Source organism: Eschrichtius robustus, chromosome 20, assembly GCF_028021215.1.
Source record: "Eschrichtius robustus isolate mEscRob2 chromosome 20, mEscRob2.pri, whole genome shotgun sequence".
Classification (NCBI taxonomy): Eukaryota; Metazoa; Chordata; class Mammalia; order Artiodactyla; family Eschrichtiidae; genus Eschrichtius; species Eschrichtius robustus.
In genome coordinates this window covers 1218199-1242883 of record NC_090843.1, presented here as the reverse complement: position 1 = coordinate 1242883, position 24685 = coordinate 1218199, and the positions used below count along the sequence as shown (strand labels likewise).

The 24685-nt window shown below is 38.1% G+C and overlaps 1 protein-coding gene across 13 annotated transcripts in view; it reads right to left on the bottom strand.

Moving 5' to 3' along the window:
- CEP112 (centrosomal protein 112) overlaps positions 1 to 24685 on the bottom strand; it is a 414548-nt gene that overhangs the window by 130079 nt on the left and 259784 nt on the right. The gene's annotated exons all lie outside the window — the stretch shown is intronic.

Here is a 24685-nt window from a genome sequence, read left to right as displayed (position 1 = left end):
TTTTTGCTTGTACTCTTTTAAAAATATTTTAATATTAAATCTATACAGAATAAAAAAATACTAAAAAAAAGATAGTGGAGTTTCTTTGTCGAATGATACTGGACTTACGATCTGGGAAAGTATTAATCACATGAAATTTATTGGTAATTAACCAGTTTAGACCTACAAAAACAGTGCTTTTTTATGACTTAACAGTAAACCTTTGTTAAGCCACCGAAATCTTGGGGTCAATTTGCTACCACCGTATAACATAGCATAATTTGGTATAAGTGGTCAAAGAATTCTTTAACATACTATAGAATGTTTTTATGATTTGGGAAATAATACTGTAGAGAGAAAAATGTTGCTACAAGAGAAGAGACGAATGATTAAAGGAAAAAGTCCTTCGGTAGAGGTGAGGCGTGCAGTGCACCAGCGAAGTCCTTAGACAGAGGCACACACTTCCTTAAGTAAGGTGTCCATGCGTGTTCTAAGGGGGGAGGGGTGACTACACAGACACGGATGCAGCTGGAGGGGGAGGTAGGATGGGCTGACGAGGTGGTTCTCTTCTGTTGCTTCTACTTTTCCAGCAAAACAACAGTCGACAATGAGAGGAAGGAAGGAAAAGGAACTGTTGGAGGCTTGAGAAGAAAAGAGAGGTATGAAATTTTCCTAGAGAGCGGGAAGATGAATTAACTAGGGAAGTGTTGAGGGCCCACTCGAGCTTTTTGGCCTCAAGTTTAAGTGAGACCAGTTAACGTTAAGTGTGTCTTCTCTTGAACTGTGTTCAACTGTTTAGATACAAGAGTAGGGTCCATGAGAATTTGGTTTAACCACGCTTGGGGATTTGTAAGCAAGGGAGGGTGGAGGAAGTTGAGGGCAGTCCAAGGGGGTGGTGAGTGCACTGATGGGACATGAAATCTAAGCTGGGGAGTGAAGGCACAAGGAAGTTGATGGAATGTGAAAAATGGCGAGGTTCATGGATTAGAAGTCCCCGTGGGGCAAAGATCTTAGTGAGGATGCTAAACTGAGTCAGAAAGGGGGTGGGCTAGGGACAGGTAGAGAGGGAGAGGAATGCCTGAAGCCAAGACTCTGAAGACGGTACAGGTATTAGAAAGGGCAAGGACTCTAGGTCATAACCATGGGCAGGAGCTGAGGAGAAGAGTGATGGGCTAAAGGAACCGAGAGGCCAGTGTGATGGGACGCTTCTCATCAGCGGGTCCATCCATCCCACGCCATCTTGGCTGTGGACAATTATGACTTGTGTCAGGACATGCTTTGTACTTTCTGTACACGTTTAATCACATACAAGTTACAGCCATGAAAGTCAAGCCTTATGAATGAGATAGTGTTTGAAACAATATCTAAATTTCATAAGAAAAGTGTCATTTAATTAAATAAAAGTTTAAAAAATTTTGCTCTTCATTAATCTATCGATAACTTAAAGCTAAAGGACAAGCCATGCATTTCTACAATAACAGAATGCCTTATTTTTGTCTACAACTCTAAATTGAAGTGGCACTTTACTACTAAAACATATGTAAAAAAAAATTCTTAATTTCTCTCCATGAATACCTATTTTTTCATTGCTGTTTTCCAATCATACTCATATGTACTGAAAGCACCTTTTTCTTACTGAAAAGTATCTAACTTGTCTGTGGTTTTCATTTTCTTGCTTTGAAGGATATTTATATGGAAAAATGGCTTCTTCCTCTTGTCGACGGTTCGTGTTTAAGAAAGGAATAGAATTCCTGCTCCGACACAGACCTAAAGAGCCCAGAGAAAATTCTTCCCTGTCTATCAAACGCAGTGGTCTAATGCGGCTGACAAGGACACCTAAAGGCAGCAAATGACAGTCAGCCATTTATAATGGAAGGGTTTTCATTGAACTATTTTTGGCTCCTATTATAAATTATCTCCAGATAGAAACCAACCAGATTAAAATGAAACATTACAATGCAACAACAAAACTTCAGTTTTATTTAGAAATAAAGCAACCTTCCAAACAAGCATCCCTAATCTCTCAAAGACAATGATAAGGCAATCTGGCAGCTTTCAAAAGTCGAAGTGACTTTCAAGCACGGCTATTTAAATGGACAGAAATTTCTGCAGTTGTCAATGCAAAATTTAAAAAGAGAACTAACACTTTTTAAAATGAATGTATAAAACTTTAGAATTTATATGAGATAAAATCTTGTTTTCAACATTTTTAAGGTTGAAAAAAAGCAGACACTGCTTTTCTAAAGCTATTATTGAACAAAAAAGTTCAGAATAAAGAGTACATGGATGGGGGGCTCCCCTGGTGGCGCAGTGGTTGAGAATCCACCTGCCAATGCAGGGGACAAGGGTTCGAGCCCTGGTCCGGGAAGATCCCACATGCCGCGGAGCAACTAGGCCCGTGAGCCACAACTACTGAGCCTGCGCGTCTGGAGCCTGTGCTCCGCAACAAGAGAGGCCGCGATAGTGAGAGGCCCGCGCACCGCGATGAAGAGTGGCCCCCGCTTGCCGCAACTAGAGAAAGCCCTCGCACAGAAACGAAGACCCAACACAGCCAAAAATAAATAAATAAAATAAAGAATTAAAAAAAAAAAAGAGTACATGGATGGACCTAGAGAATATTATGCTTGGTGAAAAAGTCTGAGAAAGACAAATATCACTTAAACGTAGAATCTAAAAGTTACACAAATGAATCAATATACAAAACAGAAGCAGACTCACAGACATAGAAAACAAACTTACAGTTACGAAAGGGGAAAGGAAGAGACAAATTAGGAGTACGGGATTAACAGATTCAAACTACCATACATAAAATCAGCAGCAAAGATTTACTGTATAGCACAGGGAATTGTATTCAATATCTTATAATAACCTATAATGGAATATAATCTGCAAAGAAATAGCTGAATCACTATGCTGCACACCTGAAACTAACAATATTGTAAATCAACTAAACTTCAATTTAAAAAAAGGTAACGCATGAGTGAGCATTTCCTCTGATACCATAGGACCCAGGTGACTTGCAGGACATTATAGGAAGATTACACTTCTGGTCATCCTATACAAACCCCAGGAAAAGGTCTGGTTCTTGTTCTGGGATCTGGACCAATAATTCTGCTTGAAAAGGTACATTAAGAGGATTCCATTGTCGAATGGATCTCAGATAGAGTTCAAAGTGATCAAATAAAAGCTAAAGATCAGTCAGGTACCAAATAGTCAAGAAGACCAATCAAGGTAGAAATAAGAAACATGGGTAATGGGCAGTTAGGAACCCAAATCAGAGTCTGGCTGGGAGTGAGGAATGTGGAGTAGGCATGAATTGGTTCATTCCCTGGTGGTCCAGTGGCTAAGACTCTGTGTTCCCAATGCAGGGGCTCTGGGTTTGATCCCTGGTCAGGGAACTAGATCCCACATGCTGCAACTAAAGATCCCACGTGCCACCACTAAGACCTGGCACAGCCAAATAATAAATAAATACTAAAAAAAAGAAAAACATTTAAAAAACAAACAAACAATGGTCTTGTGAAGCAGGATCTCCTTCTATCTTATGCTCATGGCGACTTGTCTGAGCCAAGAGACAGCTGGATTAGCTGGGTAATGGCATGGAAAGCAGACGATTCCCAGCGTAAGTTTTGGAGAAAGATACGCTGGAATCAGCATGCTGGTTCTGCACCTGCAGCTGTGTAACTCGGAGCAAGCTGCTTCACTCCTCTGAGCCGTAGTATCGCCAGCTATTCTACAGGAATAATAACTTCAAGGTGTTGTGAGAGTTAAACAATGTATGTGAAAGTGCCTGGCACATGGAAGGCACACATAAACACCTTCCTCCATCGGGCCAATACATACTCTACATGCTTATCCGTTGTTTAAATCACATCGATTATTTTCAGGAATTTGAGCACAAGGAAATGCAAATCAGAGGATCTGTGTTGTGTGACCTTAAGAAAATACAGAGATGATCATTTGTTTCATGACACTGGCAGTGTCAACTTTTATAAGAACTATTTAAAAAATCTTGTGTTTCCTCATCAAATTGTTGGCGTGGAAATGAGAAGGGAATAGAAGATAGTAAACAAACTTATTATTTGCAAACATAAACTCAGATAATAAATATCTTTATCCCCTAAAGGTGTCTATTTCTTGATAAGCATGAAAAGCTGAAGCTTGAAAAGACAGTAGCCGTGTGAGTGAAGGACAGAATCTTGTTCAGGGAGATCACTGGTCTACACTGCCTACCCAGGTATTGACAAAGGCCTGGTTAGAACCCACTTGTCTCCCTGCATGTGTGTCTAGCGTTCATTCTCACCGAAGAAGAAGTGAAACCTTGTTTCCTGGGGAAAGTCTCTCGTGGTCCCACAGCTAAGTTGTCCACTCTGGCATAGTGTCACAACTCTTTGTGTTTCCCCTCGTTGCAAAGTCACCACATGGTTCGTTTCCACGTGTATAACAGTAGTGAAGGGCACAAGTGCTGGAGTCCAGCTGAGTTGGAATCTCTTCTCTCCAAACCTACCTAAGCCTCCACAAAGAATAACAGTACTTAACTTTGCGGTGAGAAGAGACAACGAGATGAGCCTTTACAACTATGCTTGACACTTGATGCAATACATGTGGGTCATTTCTATTACTAGTCAGTAAGGGCAACTAGGGCAGAGTGTTTAATACCAGATGTCAACACACTTATGGTGTGGAGCTCTCCCCAAAGTACGATAGGATGTGTCCCTTGTCCGACACTTAGTACAAATGAAAACCCATGAAATTCATAAACGTTGAAAGTAGCTGTGATTATGGTTTTAAAGTATAGGTAGTCCTTGCTGTGCACCATTTTGATTTACGTGCATTTCAGTTTTCCTGGGTGGGTTAGATAAACCCACTGCCTCAACAACATAATAGTTAAATTTTCAATTACTACAGTACATCTTCTATGGTGAAGAGTCTATTAAATGATTTTCTGATTTTTTAAAAGTGCGTTGCCTCATTAACTTTATAAGACTTCTTAATATGGACTAGATACGAATCTTTTATACAAGGTACATATTTTGCAAATATTTTCTTCCAGTCCATGGCTTGCCTTTTTATTTTCTTAAAGTGTCTTCTGAAGAGCAAAAGTTTTGATTTGGATTAGGTCCATGTTATCAATTTTTTTCTTTCACGGCTCATGCTTTTTTATTCCAATCAAGGAAAAATTCTGCCTGAACCAACATTGCTAAGATCTTCTCCTAGGGTTTCATACTTTTAGCAGTCACGTTTAGGTCCAGGATTTATTTCACGTTTCTTTGGTAACAGTGTGAGGAGAAAGTAGAGGTTCGTTTTTTCCCCTTATGAACAGTCAATCGTTCCAGAGCCATTGATACTTGTGAAAAGACTATCCTTTCCCCATTCATTAGAGCGCATTTTTTGGTCAAAAAAAAATTAATTATAAACGTGTAGGTTTTAAAATCTAAGATTTCCTCAAGATTTGCCTATCAAAAATTGTGCTATTTCTAGCTTCTGAATAGTAAAGATTAGGTTTATAACCTTCAACAACTTTGACTTGGTTCTATTCCTGAGTTCTCAAACAGTATATAAAAAACAAATCTCAGTCGTCACATCTGGATTTTTTATTAAAATGCTGTCTAATTCCTTGGCCATATAAGGTATATTTTAAAAAGATGGTACAGGGCATTTAAAAGTCATGCCAAAGCACCACTCTGGCTGGAAACTTTTATAGTATTTTATTTTCAGCACATAACCTAACAAATGCAGATAACATGGAAATTCTATGAACCCTGCCAAATGTGGTCCACTTACCCTGGGTTATCTTTTTACCTAATTTGAGCTGATACCATGTTGGGGCTATTTTATGCCCAGCTACATTTTATGGGAAATAAACTGATTTGTAATTTTTTTAAAAATCTGTGTTAAAATATTTTTTAATCTTTCATGTTTTGATCAATAATGATAAATTTTCTTCTTTGTATCTTTGGTCTTTAACACATTCCCAAGCTCACATTTCAGGTACTCAACAAATGCTTAACTGGAATATGAAGTTCAACCAAATTAAACTGCTGATGTGGCGACTTGCAAAATAATCCAGAGATCCAGACCCTAACGGGATATACAATGAAAAAAGTAATTATGCATTTAGTGTTCCTTTACTGAAAGTTGTTCTAAATGTACAAATACACTTTGCATATCTCAGGTAGGCAGCCATTCATACAAATATTGTGAAAGGGGTTTTTTTAAGTTTTTCTGTTAAAAATAGCAAACCTTCACTGTAGATCAAAAGTCACATATTTTAAGATAATGTCAAAATCTCAAATACTTCTAGCTCTTTGGAGACAGAAACACAGTGAGAGATAACCTAGGCAGCGTATGAGTGCCTTTTCTCTGCTTCCCACTTCTCTTAACACCCTTTCTCAGGGTTCTGTGCCAGTGGGTAAGATTATGGTCAGAAGCAAAACCTGACACTAATGCGGAAAGATACACGCACCCAATGTTCACAGCAGCACTACTGCCGGTAGCCAAGACATGGAAGCAGCTCAAGCACTGTCAACAGGCAAATGGATAAGGAAGACGTGGTACATATAAACAACGGACTATTACTCAGCCATAAAAAGAATGAAATGCCATTATTTGTAGCAACGTGGATGGACCTAGAGAATATTATGCTTAGTGAAATTAGTCAGACAGAGAAAAACAAATGCTGTATGATATCACCTATATGTGGAATCTAAAAAAAAATACAAATTAATATATATATATGCAAAGCAGAGACAGACTCACATATAGAAAACAAACTAGTGGTCACCAGAGGGGAGAGGAAAGGGGGAGGGGCAAGTTAGGGGTATGAGATTAAGAGATACAAACTACTATGTATAAAATAGATAAGCAACCAGGATTTATTGCACAGCACAGGGAATTATAGCCTTTATCTTACAATAACATTTAATGGAGTATAATCTGTAAAACACTAAATCACTGTGCTGTACACCTGAAACTAGTATGATATTGTAAATCAACTATATGTCAATTAAAAAAAAAAGCAAAACCAGAAGGAAAAAGTCCAGAATTACAACAAATAGGGTGAATGCTTGACAAATGTCAATTTTGTTAATTTTCCCTTCAAGGTTAATATTGTGGTACTATCTTATAAAAAGGTCATTTGGGGACATCTCTGTTTAATCTGTTTTACATGGTTTGAGACTAAATGATTTCTACTCCAGAGAAAGTACTATCATGAGAAGATTTTGGTTACTTAGTACTGTAACATTTGAATAGCAGAAATTGAATCTTTGTTAAAGTGAAAACTATCTGGTCAGTAATTTGATCCCCAAGTAATTTCACAAACCTTAAAACAGTTTGTGAGTTCTAAGGGCCTCTGGAGTTCAGATCGACTTCTAATCCATTGCATCTCACTCTAATAATCACTCTTTTAGAAAAGTTAAACGCAAAATAATACCTACTATACCTCCATTTTAAGAAAATATTCTATAAAAATGTCATGTTCCATGAGAATGTTTTGAGGATATTAATCACATTACATACTGTCTTCTTCATTGAGAGCCCCTAGTAAATTTTTCTCTGAAGATTTCAATTCCAGGAATTTGAACGAATGACTTTTAAAATTATATTGCATTGAATCTTTTTTTTTTTTTTTTTGCACTGAATCTTGTTCTAATTGTGATGCTCTCTCTACATTTGTTCCTGAAAAATGTAGAGTCAAATTCAGGTCCCTCTCAAGGAGGTATACAAACCCTCCTAGCATTCATTGTTCTTTCATAAACCTTACCTCTAGCTTCATGTTTTTTTCTTTTACTTCCCTGTAGATTTGATTCCTTACTCTAAAAACACTTGCATTTAAAAAGCCATCTTTGAGTTCTAATATTTTCTCCCCTAAAGATATGGAAAGGTTAAAATGAAAAAAAAAAAAAAAAACCACCCTTAGCGTAAGTTAAAGCCAGAAAATGCCAGAACTTCAAAAGAGCTCTTGAGTAAAAAAAAAAAAACAAAAACGCAGGCAAGATTCACCAATGGATGATAAAAGTAGTAGCTGAAAGTCTGAGGAGATACAGGATACTTAAATAGTCTCAGAATATCTCCTGAAGATATCTTACATATTACAAAGGGGAAACATAACTTTACAACAAAGAAACCTGGCAGATACCACCTAACCACACGATCGATGGTAATGTCACCACTAACACAGTATCTCGATATCACGTACTCCTCGATACTATTATGCCCTTGAGATGGGCACAACACCACTTCCATAGGATTCTCGCCAAAAATGCAGAACCTCAATCTAATCATGAAAAACATTACATGAATCCAAAGTGAGAAACATTGTAGAAAATAACTAGTACTATTCAAAAGCGTCAGGGTCATGAAAAATAAGGAAAAACTGAGGAAGCGTCACAGACTGGAGGAGCCTAAAAAGGTAGGACAACTAAACACACTGTCAGACCCTTGATTAGGCCCTGTAACAACAACAAAAGAGCATTAGTGGGAACCTGGTGAGATTCAGAGGGGGTCTATGGTTGTTCACCAGTGTAAAGGGCAAGTTTTTTACCAGTGCTAACCGCCTGGTTTCGGTGACCACACTACGGGTAAGTAAGGTGCTGCAAGGGGGGAAGCAGAGTGAAGGACGTGTGGGAATTCTCTGCACCATTTTTGCAACTTCTCAGGAAGTGTAAATAAAAAGTTTAAAAAGCTTTACAAAGTCATCTTCTATCTTTTTATAAGTAGAGTTTTCATAATTACCGTTTGACATTCCCCCAATTTGTCCTAAGCTCTTAGCTTGCCATTTTTTTAGCCCATTGGACTGCCTCAGAAAATTGTATTTAGTGTCAATTCAAATATTGTATTTCAAAGACCATCTTCTCCATAAAACAGCCTCTGATTACCCAGACCTCAGATTTCCAGCATTGTACCCTAATCTAGAATTTTACTATGCATTGTTATATAGATTTTTTTTGTTTTTTTTGTTTTTTTGTTTTGGCTGTGTTGGGTCTTCGTTTCTGTGCGAGGGCTTTCTCCAGTTGTGGCAAGCGGGGGCCACTCTTCATCGCGGTGCGCGGGCCTCTCACTATCGCGGCCTCTCCCGTTGCGGAGCACAGGCTCCAGACGCGCAGGCTCAGTAGTTGGGGCTCACGGGCCTAGTTGCTCCGCGGCATGTGGGATCTTCCCAGACCAGGGCTCGAACCCTTGTCCCCTGCATTGGCAGGCGGATTCTCAACCACTGCGCCACCAGGGAAGCCCCTGTTATACAGTTTTTTAAGTTCTTTTATGCTTGTATTTCTCATGACCACCACTATAAGAAAAGTCTCCGGAAAGCAGGGACAGATTTACATTCCTTTTTCTGATCAGCACTGAGCTAAGTATACGGTAAATGCTTGTTAAATATATGTTGACTCATTCACCCACAAAACTAAGGAAACTAAAGATTTGGAAGTTCACATCACCCATTTATTCCCTCTTTGGGCTATTAGACACCAAATACAGGACGAAAGGGGCCATTAGTTATGAGCTAAGGATGGCATTTCTAATACTTTCTTGTTCACAGGAAGTCTCTAAAATGTACAATACTTCCTTCAATTTAATAAGGTGATCTGGGTTGAATAGACGTCATAATCCATGCTAGAATTGCAATAATTAGAAGAAATATGGGCCTAAATTATAAATCTTTAAAATCTTATTTAAAAATCTGTTAAAATTCCTCATCCAATAATAATATGAAACGTGTAATAGTAAGAGCAGCTGTCACAAATAAGATTCAAAGATACTGATGTTTGAAGAGACGTTTTCCATGACCCGTGCTGCTTCCTTAGAGTATTCCTAGGATCTCTACTGAGCTGCTAAATTCATGCAGTGGGAACAAATGTCTGTTTTCTTTGCCAAGAAAATACCATAGATGAATATTAAAAACAGTTCCGTTAGCCAAAATTCACATCTGCACACACTTAAAAGTGTAGCTTTTCTTTTTTTCCAATAATAATTTGTAATACATTGTGAACATTTAAAACAATAGCATACAATACTCTACACCTGGCTGGTTAGCTAGTGTTTTAGCCATAAGTGCAATGATACAGCCCATACTATTACTGAAATTGATTAGTGTACTCTGCGGATATATGCACGCATATGTGTGTATCTATTAGTAACTGTTTTGGACATATATCTCAGTGCTCTCTCTCTGCCTCTCTCTCCATATGTATATATTCAGAATATAAAATTCAAAACATACCCTAATGTTGTACTGAATTTAAAAAAAGAAAATATTTTTAAGGGTATTATAATTTTAACACAAAGGAGTCAGATTTTTCTACATAATTTGGGGATTCCAACACTTAAAAAAAAAAACTTCTCAACTATCAAAGTGATATTGTTTTTTTAAAAGGACATTCTTTCACTGAGAGTGACATATTACAAGCAATGGTGGGTTTTTTTTTTCCACCAGTTTTTCGTGTGTAGGAGAAATGTATTTTGGGCCTGATTTCAATATTGTTGTTTTTGCAAACATTTTATAGTTATTTAAGTAGTAGAGGTCCTCAATCTAATGCAATATTTAGAATATGTACATAAACTATTATCTTAAATCATTTGGATGTTTAAAAAGAATGATTAATATGGAGAGTCAAGACCAAGAATAACTTGTATCTTAAAAAGAGGCACTTAAAATATCTGTGTATTATTGTTATTTAAGAAATCACATGTGTGTCCTAGGACACACTCAAATAAACCAGGACCTCTGTGTCTCATAAGCATTTTCTCTGGTTAGTGTGACCTCACTTGACTCTTCATACTTTAGGTTTGTTTTGAGAAGTCATTTTCTAAAACTCATCAGCCTAGTGATAAAATATGCTAGTGTAAGAAATAAAATATGTTGACATATGTTTCTTCATTACATTAAAATTAATTCCCCCATAGGGAAAACTATCAAATACCAGATACTTACCTGATTATGTAGAAATTCCAAAGAATCTATAAAAAAAGTGACTGGAACTAATAAGTGAGTTTAGAAAGGTCACAGGATAAACAATCACTATAACAAACTCGATTGTATTTCTGCATATTAGTAATGAACAATTGGGAATTAAAGTTAAAAACATGAAATGATTAGGCATAAATCTAACAAAATAAATGCAACATCTATATGCTGAGAGCTATAAACACTGATGAAAGATATTAAAGAAAACTAAATAAACGAGAAGACAGTCTAAGTTCATGGACTGGAATACTCAATAGCATTAAGATTTCAATTTTTTCCAAACGAGAAATAGATTTAACACAATTAAAAAAAAACCCCAGCAGGATTTTGTGTAGAATTCATTATGCTGATTCTAAGAGCAAAGGAACTACCATAGGCAAAACAATTTTGAAAAAGAACAAAGTTGGACAACTCATATTACCAGTCTCCAAGACTGACTATAAAAGCTGCAATAATTAAGATGGTGCAGTACTGGAAAAGGAAAGACATATGTGTCCATAGAACAAAATCAGGGAGTCCAGTAGTGCTGCACACATGGACAGTATATTGATTTTCAACAAAGCTGCAAAGGCGATTCAACACAGAAAAGATAGTCTTTTCAACAAATAGTGCTAATACAATTGAATCTTAATCTATATCTTGCACCAGTCCCCAAAATTGACTCAAAATGGAACATAAATATAAAACTTGAAACTACAAAACTTGTAAACGGAAACAGGAAAAAACCCCTGTGACATTAAGTTAGGCAAAAATTTCTTAGATGTGACACCAGAAGCACTATCTATAAAAGAACAAAATGATAAACTAGACTTCATAAATATTAAGAACCTCTGCTCTTTGAAAAATATAGTTAAAGGAATGAAAAGAAGCCATTGACTATGAAAAGGGTTTTCAAATCACATATCTTATAAAGGACTTGTATCTAAAATACATAAAGAACTCTCAAAATTCAGTAATAAGAAAGTAAACAACTGAATATAAAATTAGAAAAACACTTAAATAAACACTTTACCAAGGAAGATATTCAGATGACCAATGCACACATGAAGAGATGCTCAGCATTATTAGTTATTAGGGAAATACACATGCAATGAGATACACCTATTAGGATGGCTAAAGTAATATTACAAACTCAAGAATATCCAGTGCTGGTGAGGATGCAGAGCAACTGGAACTATTACACACTGCTGATGGGAATGCAAAATGATGTGACCACCGTGGAAAGACTGTCTGGCAGTTTCTAATACAGTTAAAAAACATATTTACCATATAACTCAGCAATCCCACTCCTTGCTATTTACCCAAGTGAAATAAAACATTTATGTTCACACAAAATCTTTACATGAATGCTTAACAGTCCCAAAATTTCTCAACAAACTGGTACATCCATGCAATATTATTATTATTTTTAAAAAAAACAAAAAAAAATGAGCTACTGTGACACACACATGAATGAGTCTCAAATGCATGATGCTAAAGGAAAGAATCAGACTCGAAAGGCTCAATATCGAATGATCCATTTATATGACACTCCGGAAAAGGAAAACCTATAGCTGCAGAAAACAGATGAGCGGGTACCAGGAGCTGGGGCTAGGGGAAGGAAAGGGGGCGACACCCAAGGTCTGGAGGAATATTTGAGCTGATGGAACAGTTATCTTGATTGTGGCGATGGTCTGTCAAAATCTGTGGAATGGGCTTCCCTGGTGGCACAGCGGTTGAGAATCTGCCTGCTAATGCAGGGGACACAGGTTCGAGCCCTGATCTGGGAAGATCCCACATGCCGCGGAGCAACTAGGCCCATGAGCCACAACTACTGAACCTGAGCGTCTGGAGCCTGTGCTCCGCAACAAAAGAGGCCGCAATAGTGAGAGGCCCGCGCACCGCGATGAAGAGTGGCCCCCGCTCGCCGCAACTAGAGAAAGCCCTCACAGAAACGAAGCCCCATACAGTCAAAAATAAATAAATAAACAATTAAAAAAAAAATCTGTGGAATTATACATAATCTGTATGTAAGTTATACTTTGATGAAAAAATATTTTTAAAAGAGAGCAATGAATGAAGAATTACAGGAGTATTGGAAAGAGCACGGTGTCTTAGGAGCTGGTGTAGGAAGGAGGAGACGGACAGGCCACGTGTCTGAACGAGGAGGATGAGTTTGGCAGGTCTTCCAGGCAGAGGGAACTGCCCGCGTGGAGCCAGGAAGGGAGAGTGTTTACAGCCTGCTTGTTTACAGAGCGAGTCGTCTGGCCTGGGCACAGCACAGATGTGTCTGTGGTGGGGGAGACAGTTAAAGGTAGGAGAAGACACCACTTCATACTCATTTTGATGGCTACTATAAAAACAAAAGAAACAAAGCAAAAACAACAAGTGGTGGCAACGATATGGAGAAACTGGAACCCTTGTGCACTGCTGGTGGGAATGTAAAATGGTGCAGCAGCTACAGAAGACAGCACGGCAGATTTCTCAAGAAAGTAACAACAGAATTACCATATGATCCAGAAATTCCATTTCTCAAGATATACCCAAAATAACTGAAAGCAGCAACTCATGCATCTGTATACCCATGTTCATAGCAGCATTATTCACAATGGCCAAAAGGTGGAAGCAACCCAAGTGTCCATCGATGGGATGAATGGGTAAACAACATGTGGTCTATACATACATACAATGGAGTATTATTCAGCCTTGAAAAAAAAGAAATTCTGATATATGCTACAAGGTGGATAAACCTGGAAGACAATATGCCAAGTGAAATCTGCCAGTCACAAAAAGACAAACGCTGTTTGATTCCACTCATGTGGGGTACCTAGAGTAGTCAGATACATAGAGACAGAAGATAAAATGGTGGTCTCCAGAAGCTGGGGGATGGGTAAATAGGGAGTTAGTGTTTAATGGGCATCATGTAGGTTTTGCAAGAAGAAAGAAGTTCTGGAGATGGATGGTGCAGTAATTTAAATGTACTCAATGCCACTGAACTGTACACTAAAAAATTAAGGTAATTAAAATACATAAGAAGGAAAAAAAGGAGAAAATAGAAGAGGAGAAATGAGGTTATATAAATCCTTGGTCAGAAAACTAAGGCGCTGTGGTAACTCACTTTGTCGTGGGCAACGGCACCCGGAAGTTTTTAAGCAGAAGTGGGAAACGCCATTCGCTCACAATCTACCTTGTCCTGAAGGTTCTGCTTGACGCTGTTCCTTGGTGCTTCTCAGGGCAGCTGTCCAACAGATCTAGACAGAGGCTCTGATTTCAGTGAAATGGAATCAGAGCTTCATTCCTTCCATTGTCCCCGCCTCATTAAAATAACTCTCTTTGAGGCGAGAGGCCGTTTTGACGTTGCCAGGGCCTGATCCAACCCAGCAACGAGATCTGTCTTTTAGGAAGACCCCTGCCCTGTGTCTCAGTCTTAACCTTCTTCTCTTCGAGGCCAGATGGTCCTGTGTCCCTCAGGGGCCTCAGACTACCAGCCTGCTCTGTCTCGGGGGTGTTACCATGTTCTCCTTTCATCCCTACCAGACGCAGGGCTTGATTTTCCTTGAGAGACAAGGAGTCTAACATCAGAGAAGCCCACATTTCCTTTGACCCCCATGAAGATTCCAGAAGCTAAGACGAGAGCCTGATGAACAGGCTGCAGGACAGCCCTCTTCGGTGCTCATGAGGGCACCGCCGCCCTGCCCTGACAGGAAGATGAGTCAGGGGACAGGGATTCAGGCAGGGGCGGGCAGGGGCTCCTGATGCCACAACGATGCTGCTCAGTGTCTGATGTCACTCGTGTAACCGCTCATGTAACTCCAGGGCTGAGGACAGCACGTCCCTTTCTGTGTGGCTCTGGTCTCCCAGGGGCAGAAAATGGAAGAAAGTTGAAGACGCCCTAGGGCCTAGGGGCAGGGCAATAAGATAACTAGATGGTGACATTTGTACATCACTGTTCAGCTTACAAAGTGGTTATAACATAGAACGTTTAGAAAAAACTGAAAAACATAATTTAAAAACACATATAAACCCATCACACAAAGAAATGAGCTAGCATATTTCCATTTTTCCCCCTAAATGTAAGTTTATCTATGGCTTACTTTTTCTTAGTCTCACATCCCATATCAAATCCCTCAGAAAGTCGTGCTGGCTCCAACTTTAAAATATATCCAGAACCTGACCACCAGCGCTGGTGCCACTCTGGTCTAAGTCGCCACCTCTCAGTAGGGTTACTGCAGTGCCCTCGTCCTTGGCCTCTCGCCTGTGTTCTCACACGACTAGAACGACCCTTTCCAGCCTGAGTCAGATCACGGCACGGTACTCAGTTTTCTTCCATGCCTGCAGTTAAAGTCCTTACGACAGGCTCAAAGGGCCTGTGTGGTCAGGACCCCTGGGGCCCCCCAAACCTCATCTCCCATTTCCTCTCCCAGGGCTGCTCGGCTCTCTTCACACTGGCTTCCCTGCTGTTCCTTGGCCGTGCCAGCCATGCCCCTGCTGCCATGTCCTTGCACTGGCTGCTCACCCTGCCATAAATTTCCTCCTCCAAATACCTACAAGGCTGACTCAACCCCTTCACTGACCTTGTCAGTGAGGCCAACACTGACCACACTATTTAAATGGTCCCAACTCTGGAACTCCAGGGCCTCCCTTAATTTTCTCTATCATTTTATTCAGTAGCACTTAGACACTTTAAAAAATTCTATGTATGCTGCTTACATAGCATGTTCTTGGCTTAAGGTCTGTCTCTGCTGCTGGAATGTGAGCTCTGAGAAGGCAAGAATATCTGGCTCCTTGTTCACTGCTGTTAGCAAGCGTCTAGGACCACAGAATAGGCATCAAATGCTAAAAGCATTACAAACGCACCATTGCCTGCTAATTCCCTTAGCATCAGTTCTCCTTTAAATAATAATCCCCCCAACTTGTAATGTGCACATGCTAACAAGTCCCTGCTTCTGCAGGTGCAGCCCTAGGACTAAGATTTCTCCACTGGAACGTGAGTGGGGATGACATATGCGATTGCCATGGCACCTCCTGAAAAGTACATTACTTGTCCTCATCTTCCTTCCCTCCTTCCTGCTGGTTGAGAAATGGTGACAACTGGAACCATTGAAGGCAGAGGTGGAAGCTCCACATTGAAGATGACAGAGCCATTCCACCAGCCAGCCTGGGTTCCTAAATGACCTAGTGGGACGGAACCATTTGTTCCCACCCCTGAACCAGACTGTGATGAGAGAGTGAAATAAACTCCCAATCTCACTTGTCCACGGTTTTGGGGTTCTTTTTTTACAGCAGCTTAGGCTCACTGTGAAGAATATGGAGAAGACTATATACAATTTTTCACTTTTGATTTATCAATATAGTGAATTATACTAATAGCATTCCTAATATCAAGCCATCTTTGCATTCCTGGAATAAAACCCATGTGATCATGGTATATGATGTTTTAAATGAACTATTAGATTCTATTGCCTAATATTTTATTTCATTTTTTAACAATATTCAGAGTGAGATTAACTTCTGTTTAGAAGATATCTTTCTGGGGTTTTAGTATCAGTATTATGCTAACCAGGAAAGATTACTAAGTCAAAAGAGATAGATATTTTTAAAGTTAATAACTTAGGTTACTGAAGGCTTTCAGGAAGGTTGTACCAATTTATACTCACACTAACAGCATTTTAGAGTATTTATTCACTGCATGCTTGGTATTTGGTATTATTAATTTAAAACAATACTTGGTATTATTAAAATAATATGTTTATCCAATATATGCGAAGTAGCATCTTGTCTCAATTAGTGCTTCCTTGATTACTTGTGAAGATGCAGAAGTTTATTTAAGCCAACTGCACTTTTCCTAGTCATGTACATCATTTTTTTTTCTGTATCCTGTAATGTATTCAATTCAACTCAGTTAGTTGACCACTTATAATCATTATTTAACCATCACAATATTGAATCAGGAAACCCTGCCTCACATAGCATGATTGCTTCCCTTCCATTATGAGCAATGGTTAGAACAAGACGGGACTCTCAGCCCAGAGCTCTTCCACTGCACTATGCTCTGACACTCAACACCCAACACCTAACGCCCATCAGCTCGCCATCTGCCCTCCCCTCACAGAGACTCTCTAAGCAAAATAAGGCAAGAGTGTGGATAGGGAGGCTCTGTCTCTTTACTCCAACTTCCTTAAGTCTCCTAATAAACTTTTGAGCTAAGTGCATTGAATGCTACTGAAATGTTAGTCTGGTGTGGAAAAAAACATCAGTAAAGGCTAGTTGGGGTATTAAAATAACTAGAGTCTAGTTATCTAAACCTAAGTTCAGTATTACTGTCAAAAAGGCACTCATTTAAAATATATGTATTCACCATTATAATGTTTAATAATTAAGGCATAGGATATATATATAAAAAGAAAAGCCTCCTTTACATAAAAAGTACCTTCACAGTTAGGGTAATCATATAACTTAGCACGCAAGCTGGGACATGTTTAAGAGTGAAAGAGGCTGGGGAACCGTTAAATCATACAGGATACTGGGACAACAGGTATAAACAGGGACTTTCCTGGGCAAATTGGGATGAATAGGCACATTATTTATGGTAAACTATCAAGATAGTGCCATAAATTATTATTTATGTTGTTATTTGTAATCATGTCATCATTGATGAAGATACTAATGAAACAGATTTTTTCATTTTATTTTCTTCAGTGTTATGAAAAGAAGATGCCCTGTCCAATAAGACTCCTATAAGTTTGGCCATGAAGCTGAAAGAATCAAAAAGGATTGTACAATTGTCATTACTAATCTTAAACACACACACACACACACACACACACACACACACACACACAAAGAGAAACTCTGACAACAACAATTATTAGTAAGGAGATTGAATCATTAATCAAAAAACTCCCAACAAGCAAAAGTCCAGGACCAGATGGCTTGACTGGTGAATTCTACCAAACATTCAAAGAGATTTAATACCTATCCTTCTCAAACTTTTTCAAACAATTTAAGAGGAAGGAATCCTTCCAAATTCATTCTACAAGGCCAGCATTACTCTGATACCAAAACCAGACAACGACACCATAAAAAAGAAAATTACAGGCCAATATCCCTGATGAACATAGATGCAAAAATCCTCAACAAAATATTATCAAACCAAATTCAACAATACATTAACAGTATCATACACCATGATCAAGTAGGATTTATTCCAATGCAAGAATGGTTCATAAGGTGATGACACACCACCTTAACAAAATGAAAGATAAAAATCATTGATCATTTCAATAGATGCAGAAACAGCATCTGACAAAATTCAACATCCATTTATAAAAGCTCTCAACAAAGAGGGAATGTACCTCAACATAATAAAGTCTGTGTATGACTATCATATACAACCGTGGAAAGCCAAAAGCTTTTCCTCTAAGATCAGGAACAAGACAAGGATACTCACTCTGGTCACTTTTATTTAACATAGTATTGGAAGTCCTAGCCACAGCAATCAGGCAAGAAAAAGAAATAAAATGTATCTAAACTGAAAAGGAAGAAAATCTGTCACTGTTTACAGATGACATAATACCATATATAGAAAACCTTAAAGACTCCACCAAAAAATTGTTAGAACTAATAAATGAATTCAGTAAAGCTGCAGGATATAAAATTAATATACAGAAACTTGTTGTGCTTCTATACACTAATAATGAACTATCAGAAAGAGAAATCAAGAAAACAATCCCACTCACAATTGAATAAAAAAGAATAAAAACCTAGGAATAAATTCAGCCAAAGAGATGAAAGACCTGTACACTGAAAACTATAAAACACTGCTGAAGGAATTTAAAGAAGACACAAATAAATGGAAAGATATTCCATGCTCATGGACTGGAAGAATTAATACCATTAATAATGTCCATACTACCCAAAGCAATCTACATATTTAATGCAATCCCTACCAAAATTCCCGTGGCATTTTTCACAGAACTAGAACAAATAATTCTAAAGATTGTGTGGAAACACAAAAGATCCCGAATAGCCAAAGCAATCTTGAGAGAGAAGAACAAAGTTGGAGATATCATGCTCCCTGGTTTCAAACTATACTACAAAGCTATAGAAATAAAAAATAGAATGGTATTGGTATGAAAACAGACCTACAGATCAGTGGAACAGAATAGAGAGTCCAGAAATAAAACCACACATGTATGGTCAATTTAAGACACAGGAGGCAAGAGTATACAATGAGGAAAGGACAGTCTCTTCAATAAGTGGTGCTGGGAAAACTGGACAGCTACATGCACAAGAATGAAACTGGACCACTATCTTACACCACATACAAAAATAAACTCAAAATGGGTTAAAGACTTGCAAGACTTGTAAGACTTGAAACCATAAGAATCCTGGAAGAAACCATCGGCGGTAAGCTTCTAACATCAGTCTTAGCCGTGTTTTTTTGGATCTGACCCCAAAGGCAAGGACAACAACAGCAAAAATAAACAAATGGGACTGCCTCAAACTAAAAAGCTTCTGCACAGCAAAGGAAACAATCAACAAAATGAAACGGCAACCTACTGAATGGGGAAGGTGTTTGCAAATTATATCTGATAAAGGGTTAATATCCAAAATATATACAAAGAACTCATACAACTCAACAATAAAAACCAAACTAATTAAAAAATGGGCAGAGGATCTAAATAGACATTTTTTCAAAGAAGACATACAAATGGCCAAGAGACACATGAAAGGATGCTCAACATCGCTAGTAATTAGGGAAATGCAAATCAAAACTACAATGAGCTATCACCTCACACCTGTCATGATAGCTATTATCAAAAAGACGAGAAATAACAAATGCTGGCAAGGATGTGGAGAAAAGGCTACATGTGTACACTGTTGGTGGGAATGTAAATTGGTGCAGCCACTACAGAATATGAGAAATTAAAGATATAACTACCACATGATCCAGCAATTTCACTTCTGGCTATCTACTTGAAGAAAATGAAAACAGTAATTTGCAAAGATATATACTCCTCTAGATTCATTGCAGCATTATTTACAATAGCCAAGATATGGAAACAACCTAAGTAGCCATCAATGGATAAAGAAGACGTGGAATACTACTTAACCATAAAAAGAAAGAAATCTTGCCACGTGCAACAACATAGATAGACCTTGAGGGTTTTATGCTAAGTGAAATAAATCAGACACAGAAAGACAAATAGTGCGTGATTTCACTTATATATGGAATCTAAAAAGCAAAACAAAACCCAGACCCATGGATACAGAGAATAGATGATTGTACGCCAAGTATACTTCAAATAAATAAATAAATAACACTCCTATAGGTTTGGCCACGAAGCCAAAAGGACCAAAAGAACTGTACAGTTATCAATACTAACCTTCAATCACACACACACACAAAAGGCTTTGGGCACAAATACCTGCTCATTTACTTGCTCCCGTCTCTCTTAGTTTGGGTATCAGTCTCTGAAGATGGCAAGTAAACTGCTCTACTTTCAATAACTTATCTATTACTATCACTTGCTGCACTGACCTAAGAGTTTTTTCCTTTATTCTAGGTAAATATTTTTCCCTTAAGAACGTCCAAAAAGTATAAAACCAACAACAACTGGTGAGTGGCAGAACTCCCATTTATACTGGTGCGATTAGAGTATTAGAAAGTTAGGCTACAGAATGACAAGGGGGGTTAATCTTGGAAACTTTAAATGTTTACTTCAAAAATGAAAATAAACAATGATTCATTTAAAATTCTAGATTTTATTTTCAAATAATCCCTAACATAAAATACACTGTCTTTTAATTTCCTCCTAGTAAAACTTAGTTCTCTAGCCTAGGAAAGCTAGCCTTTGAAGTGAAGCTACTGCTTTGCTCTCCCAGATCTGCTGGCAAACAGGAGCCCTCTGCTACAGGAAGCAGAGGTAGAGGGGCTGCAAGAGGCTCTCAGGGAAACGGTGGGAGCTGTGCATCAGGCAGCAGCGCTTCTCCACCTCGTCCGCCCGCGACTCTGCAGCCCACGCAGGAGAGGGCGGTAAAACCTTGGCAACGTAACTATTCAAGCATGAACGATGACAGATCCTCTGCTACTTCTGCTGAATAAGCAGACACCCCAGATACGATTCCAGGAAGCAGGTGCCTCGCATCAGAATAAGAAGAAGTGGGAGAAAGCTGGACGTCGATGTTAAACTGAGTCTGAAAGGAACACACAGTTCCTCTTGTTACACAGAGATACATTAACTGATTGAATTAAAATATTTGGCTTGGACTGATTTGTATGTATTGTCAAAATGACAAAAAAGTCTTAGCTTTTGTATAAGACATAGCCCCTTTCACCATTCAAAGAAGGTTTACAATTGAGGCCATCTGAAGATACTTTAAAATTCTAAACCTTAATATAAATGAACACCAATCCATCATATTCAAATTACGAACACACCCAAAGTTTTCCAAGTTTCCATTTATGCAAGTTTTTTCTTTTCCAGATTAATTTATTGTTACTTTTAGAGGTATCATTAGAGTCCATTATACCAAGCTGTGGGTTAAAAACCCAGAAGAAAACACCAACTTGAAGTTCATCAACATTTGTGGAATACTGTAAAAATCAAACAGGATGTTGTTTGTCAATCAATTTTTATAAATCGGAACTGCTTGAGAATCATATTTAAAAATTTAAGGATACAAACTTCACATTTTTAGCAAAGGAAAAACTCAGGGAAAAGATCAAAGTAAAAAGAACAGAATTGGGATTAGAAATCCACTTTAAGCCAAAATGACGTCTTCATAAGTTAATATTAATCCTTTAATTATAAATTTCAAAGGTTTAAGTAGTCTCTGTGACCTTAGATTTGAATAATTGTACCATATGGAGCTTTTCTTAAATTTGAAAAAGATGCTGAATTGTTGCTCAAAGCCTTTTAATGACTTCAGGCTGGCAGAATTCCAGTATAATCCTTCAGATACCATTAAAATTACAGACCAGAGGCCCAAGCGGGTAAGTACTATGTCAATTTCATAAGAGCTTTTTACTTAGTACAGTGTGGAAAACGCTTGATGTGTTCATATATTTTAAAATATCAAATCGTGAAGCTTAAAACAACTACTTATACTGGAGATTTCACAAAGGAATTGATAGATTACACTAAACACAAATAAGGATTTTGTGTATCATAAAATTAAATGACAAAATTAAAAGGCAAATACCAAAAGTACCTGCCACAAAGAGCTTCGTCATCCCAAACATAAACAAGTTTATATAAGGTGATGAGGACACCAGGACATGAACAGAAGAGAAACTGACAAAGGAGGTGAACAAGCACTTCTCAGAAAATGAAACACGAATAACAAATCTATTATATGTGTTCAGTCTCACTCTTAAAAATGCAAATTAGAAACAATTAATGTTTTTCACCACCCCCCTCCCCAAATCAAAGAAGAGGTTTAATACTAAGGACTGTCTAGATAAAACAGATATTCTGTTGGGGAAAATACAAATTAGTACAACCGTTTTGAAAAGCAATTTGACCCTGTAATTCTACTGGGATCTTAAACTAAGGGGGAAAAAAATGGAAATGGTGACAAAATTTGATGTATGAAGATGTTAATTTTTGCATCAATTTACATAAAAATGTTTAAAGCTAAACGTTTAAAAATAAAGGAATTTCACAATAAATCATGCTACATCCATAAAACACAGTATTATGAAAAAAATGAAAACTACATTTTCAAAGAATTCCAAATGACATTGGAATATTATTAGCATAGCGCTTAAAAAAAGCAAAAGGCATAGCTGTTTATTTAGTATGATCTCAGTCAGCTAAGTTAATATAGCTATTTTATATACATATTAAATTACTACTATTGGTTATCTCTGGGTGGTGATAGTAACAGAGAATTTTACACCTCTCTATTTCCCATATTTTCTAAAATATCTTCTATTTCAAGAAAGGCTATTTTTAAAATAGCTGAACAGATTTCTGAAAGAATGGTACATTTTAAATACCAAAGTTTTAATCAAACATCTGAGAGTTACCCACTACCATCATTTAGTAATAATGTTCTTTAATTTTTCAGAGGTTCATATTTTATGGACTTTGTTTCAATTTGGTTTGAAAAGATTTTAAAAGGCTGGAAAAGCAGCTTTCACTTTGCAAATGTCAATCATTTATTCTCTTGGATTCTCTATTTCAAGTATTTTGACCTTGTGGAGGTATTTCATGTTTCTCTTAACTCAGAGCCATTGAAGATATCACTGGGGTCTAAATCGCTGCTGACAGAAACTCAGGGAGATCTGGACTTAGGAATTCTTTTATAACCTTAACATTGTAAGTGCTACTGAAACAACCCAGACCCACAGGGAAGGTTACGTTTAGATTATTTATTATTCTGGGGTTATTCTCTCCTCTTTGAACCTCAACTTTATACTTAATGAGAGAAAATCAATTTCTAAAGCCCTCAATTCTCACTGGATTTTGAAACACTAGCAAATATTTTAACTTTCAGATTTATTGAAAAATGATAAAACATTAAACCTTTTATAAGACATAGTGAGAAGAATTCAAGTAACATGCACGATGACACAACAGGCTAGCAAGGGAATTATCTATCAGTTCATTAGAGCTAATTCAAATTTTTATAGTGAGAACTCAAATACCTATTAATTTTTAAAACTATCTTTAAAAAATGTTATGCTTTGCATTTAACTTACTAATATGAAGGGAACTACAACAATAAAAAATGAATATTTTAATATAAAGATGTATCTTGTCCTACCCAAAGTACATATAATGGGTTGAAACCAAATTTGGATGAATCAATAGCAATTTTTAATTTAGTCATATTACCATTCACAGTAGCAGAAACTGTAGAACTGAATTTCCTAAGTTCATCATCATTCTTTTATTCACTTAACATTTATGAATGCCTACTTTGTACGAGGCACCATGCATGATCCTGAAGCTTTGGAAACGAATATTTCACAAGGACTGTTTCAGGGAACTCACAGTTCTGTTCTTCACTGCACAGGGAACTCCTTCAACTAGTTAAGGAAAAATATTCATCAGTGGGAAATGCGAATTACTCCTCGCATCAAGAGCAGAGCACCTGTACTTTATCATACGGACTTCGGAACTCATGGCACTAACATGGCAACTTAATGCTCTCCTCCTGTCCCCCAGACCCTCCTGATGCCACCAAGGGCCTGCATTCTAATTCATTATCCACGTCAGCTAAATTCACTCCACTTAAAGCCCGCTTCTATCTTCCTGTATGACTTGTGTTCTCCGTTCAGTTCAGGGCATTCCACTCTTCCAGACTCACCCCGCCACGCTCTGTTCTCTCCCTGCAGAACCCCGATCCCACCCGCGCATGCTCCCTCCATCCCCTTCCTTCAGCGGCGTCCCAGCCGGCTGCTCAGCCTGCAGCCTGGGGGCCCCACTCGTCTCGAAATTCCTCACTCTGCACAGACTGCGGTGATGCTCTACTAAGGGTCCAGATGACATCGGACAGAAGCTCTTCTCAAGTCTCGCCACAGACTCCTCTGTATCCTTCCCAATTCTCTCCTTCCTTCTTCCCCCTAGAAGGTCACGGCTCCTGCCGTTCCCTCCTTAACACACACAGGTGAGCAGCTACCACGGGCCAGGGTTTCTAGACCCTGGCGGCACAGAAATGAACGCGATAGACAAGCTCCTGCTAATGAGGTTATGGTCTAAGGGTGGGGTGGGCGCTGAAAATAAACAAGTGAAAAACGGAAGATGCATT